This window comes from Rhinopithecus bieti, unplaced genomic scaffold (genome assembly GCF_001698545.2).
Source record: "Rhinopithecus bieti isolate Rb0 unplaced genomic scaffold, ASM169854v2 scaffold_37314, whole genome shotgun sequence".
NCBI classification, from domain to species: Eukaryota; Metazoa; Chordata; class Mammalia; order Primates; family Cercopithecidae; genus Rhinopithecus; species Rhinopithecus bieti.
Window position 1 is genome coordinate 1,140,112 of NW_016816196.1, and position 4,024 is coordinate 1,144,135.

At 45.3% G+C, this 4,024-nt stretch overlaps 1 long non-coding RNA gene across 1 annotated transcript in view; it reads right to left on the minus strand.

Annotated features, from left to right (window-relative positions):
• LOC108516830 (uncharacterized) overlaps positions 1-3,089 on the minus strand; it is a 21,184-nt gene extending 18,095 nt beyond the window's left edge. Inside the window, exon 1 of the long non-coding RNA XR_001881938.1 lies at positions 2,696-3,089. This is a non-coding gene — a long non-coding RNA (uncharacterized LOC108516830). The remainder of the gene's footprint in view (positions 1-2,695) is intronic.
• Between the last annotated feature and the right edge of the window lie 935 nt (positions 3,090-4,024).

Consider the following 4,024-nt stretch of genomic DNA (forward strand, 5'->3'; position numbering starts at 1 on the left):
AAAAAAAAAAAAAAAAAAAAAAAAAAAAAGCAAAAAGCAGGCTGGGCACAGTGGCTCACGCCTGTAATCCCAGCACTTTGGGAGGCCAAGGAGGACGGATCACTTGAGGTCAGGAATTTGAGACCAGTGTAGCCAACATGGTGAAACTCTGTCTCTACTAAAAATATAAAAATTACCCAGTGGTGGTGGGCACCTGTAATCTCAGCTACTAGGGAGGCTGAGGCACCAGAACACTTGAACTCAGGAGGTGGAGGTTGCAGTGAGCTGAGATCGTGCCACTGCACTCCAGCCTGGGCGACAGAGCAAGACTCTGTCTGAAAAATAAACAAATAAAAGCAAAAAACATGCAATGCCATAGTGCAACAGAAAGACTTGCAACAAACTCTTCAGGTCACCTGCATTAATTATCTATGTGTTCCTTCATGACATCTTAGTACACTGGGATTCTAAAAATAGTATGCTATATTTATGTTTAAACACTCTACTTATAAACTAATAAGGAAAAAAGCCAAACTAAAAGGGGCAACTACTAAAGAATTAACCCCAGATAGTGTCCTAATAGAAGTACTTTATTATGAATGGCTTCCACTCTCCCTTTGTATAAAGAAGAGGATGCTGCCTCACAGAAAATCTAATTTAAGGCAAAATATCAAAAATATGCAGGCCGGGTGCGGTGGCTCAAGCCTGTAATCCCAGCACTTTGGGAGGCCGAGACGGGCGGATCATGAGGTCAGGAGATCGAGACCATCCTGGCTAACACGGTGAAACCCCGTCTCTACTAAAAAAATACAAAAAACTAGCCGGGCGAGGTGGCGGCGCCTGTAGTCCCAGCTACTCGGGAGGCTGAGGCAGGAGAATGGCGTGAACCCGGGAGGCGGAGCTTCCAGTGAGCTGAGATCCGGCCACTCACTCCAGCCCGGGGACAGAGCGAGACTCCGTCTCAAAAAAAAAAAAAAATATATATATATGCAGAAGCCACCAATACTGCAAGACCACAATAAGCACCACAGTACATCGACTACATGGTTAAAAATAAATGCAATGAACACTCTTCACTCATAAAGGAACCACTGAGTTAATGAAAGTCAATTTCACACACAATTTTAACGAACCTAAGTATTTAATTTTCAAGTCCATAGTTGCTGGAATGTGGAGATCAAAATGTCATTTGGCAGGTAAGTGAAGAAACTGAAGCTCAGAAAGATGATTGGGCCAGAAAGTCCATATTTTTCTAACCTAGTAAGTTTACATACTTATACACTCCTGACAGCAGGGGAAGGCAACCCTGACAACTGCCAGGAGAGAAGACAAAAGCCTTAAGAAGGAAACACAACAATTCAAATGTGCAGAATCCTACAAGACCCTATAGGATCTCGGAGCATCAATAATTCTGAATCATAAAGAAACAGTGAAACAACGTACAATGAACTCTTGTTTAAGACACAGAACCATGTAATTTGTTATAGAAATAATTCCGTCCCAATTGGGTAAGGTAAAAAAAAAAAAAGGAGTGCTAAAACGGGTAAATTTTCAGGATATATTAAAAACATGAGAGAAGCAGCCATTCTAAATGTATCTTTTCCGGATTTTATAGCTCGATTTCAAAATTTATAAAATGTTCACTCCTCCACCCGTCATTGTTACGAAGTAGCAATTATTGGTCATCCTGTTACCAAATGGGAACACACAAGACAAAAACATGTGTGTAACCGACACACACACACACACACACACACTCACTCTTTTTTCCTGGTTTTAGCTACTGAAAGTTAGTATCAGGCCCCCCTAATTTCTAAAACATCTAATTGTTCTTTGGACAACTATGTTAGTACTAAACTACAAAAGCAAATACTTTTGTATTTGTGTTCACTACCGCAAAATTTTGGTTACACACAGAAAGTGCTATCGTGGGAAGAAATTAAAATCAATGCACACAATGGTGCTTTTATAGCATTTCCAAAACGACTGTGCATATTCCCTGCCAGCACATCTAGACTTTGCTCCTTAAGACTAAACATGAGCCGGCCGGGCGCGGTGGCTCACGCCTGTAATCCCAGCACTTTGGGAGGCTGAGGTGGGCGGATCACGAGGTCAGAAGATCGAGACCATCCTGGCTAACACGGTGAAAACCCGTCTCTACTAAAAACACAAAAAAATAGCCGGGCATGGTGGCACGTGCCTGTAGTCCCAGCTACTTGGGAGGCTGAGGCAGAAGAATCACTTGAACCCGGGAGGCGGAGGTTGCAGTGAGCCGAGATCGCTCCACTGCACTCCAGCCTAGGCTACAGAGCGAGACTATCTCCAAAAAAAAAAAAAAAAAAAACTAAACAAGAGCCAAATTAGCATACTTCCCCTTCAGGCATACTGAGCTCCGAAATCATCACCTTCCTCCGAAAGAGTAATTATCTCCTTCTAAAAGGCCTGAGCGGCTCACAGCTCCTCCCAAACACGGAAGAACTTCGCGAGAGCTCAAGACCCTGGACTTGAGTTTTACAAAAATGCTTAACAAAGTGGCCTCTGCCACTTAACTGCACGACAGCCACTGTGCTGTAAGAGGAAAAGGTCGAAAGAGGAGGAAAGCTAGTCTTCAATTTTAATCCCCGTGATTCAAGGCTCTTCACCCATCACTCTCCAACCCTAGCCTGACAGGACATCAGGTTCTGTCTCCCCCTTCCCCACCAGTCCCGCCACCTACCCCGCAACAGTGCTCAGTCTTAGGATTTTGAAGCTTTAAAAATCAACCCGGCTCCCTAGAGTTCAGGCCGCAGTCGCTGCCGCCATGTTACAGCTTGTGCGGCAAAATGCGTCAGTGAGGGAGGTGTGCGCCTGAGTGGGGAGGGCGGGGGCTGGCAGAGAAAGGACCGTCCCCAGGCCCCAGGGCTCCACTGCAAGCCTTCTCCTACTGCAACAGCGGCAAAGGCACTGCTGCGGTCCTCAGGGACTTCCACTGGGCCCAAGCAGCCCCGATACCTCGAGGGAAAGACGGTTAACTCGGCCCGGTCAGCCGCGCCGGCTCCGCCCCTCTTCCCAGGCCCTTCCCGCTTTCGTACCCAGGGACTGCTGAAATGACGCCACCAGAACAACATGAGCCTCACACCACTTACCTGCACCGGTAGAGTTTTCCTCTTCTCTGGGTACGGTCCTTTGAAGCGCTTCAAATCTACCGCCGCCAGAAAAGGCGCTAAAGCCCGCTAACCGCCTCCCTCCCCCCCAAATCAGACCTGGCGTGGAGAGACAGCGTCGCACCGGAAGCACGTCAGGAGTGGGTTGTCGGCATCTGCCAGCGTTCACCTGCTTGCGTCACCACGCCCTCCTAGGACTTCTAGGATTTTGGTGCCTTTTAGATACCTAGTTGATAGGTAGCGTAATGCTTTGTGGATTCGTTGACTGGGAACGTTTGTAACCAATGCCATATCCTTCGTGAAATAAAGTGCCTCGTTTAATAAACATTTATTGATCTTACGCTAGGTTATCAGGAAGGAAGGCCTACCTTCATGGAGCTTCGGGTTAAGCTTCCACTTAACGCTAGGATACAAGTTCTAAAAACGCAGTAATAAGCAAAGTGTTGTTTGAGGAAAGAGGAATAAATTACAAAGAGCTTTGGTGTTCTTTGTAGTTTTACAGATAAAGAAATTGAGGCTCAGGGAAGATAAATGCCTCCTCCTCAAACACTGTTCTTGAATACCAAAGCAAGTCTTTTCATGCCAAATCTAGTGCCTTCTAGAGAAAATATGGCATATATTATTTAATTCTTTCAAGGGGCAAGGGTCCCCGGATTATGTTAGAAATAAATAACCATTGCTGTTTGGGCGGGAGGGATTGGCAGCGATTCTGGTAGGGATGTGGGATGTGTTTTAAAGGAACTAGCTAACTAGAGAACTTAAATTGTTCTGTCGTTTAAAGGCAACGTAAATGATAATCATTTAAATTTTTCACTTATTTGCATCAGGTAAATTAATTATCAACATCAGGCATGTGGCGTATCTAAGGGGCTTGACCAGTTTTACACAGCAGTAAAACAGAG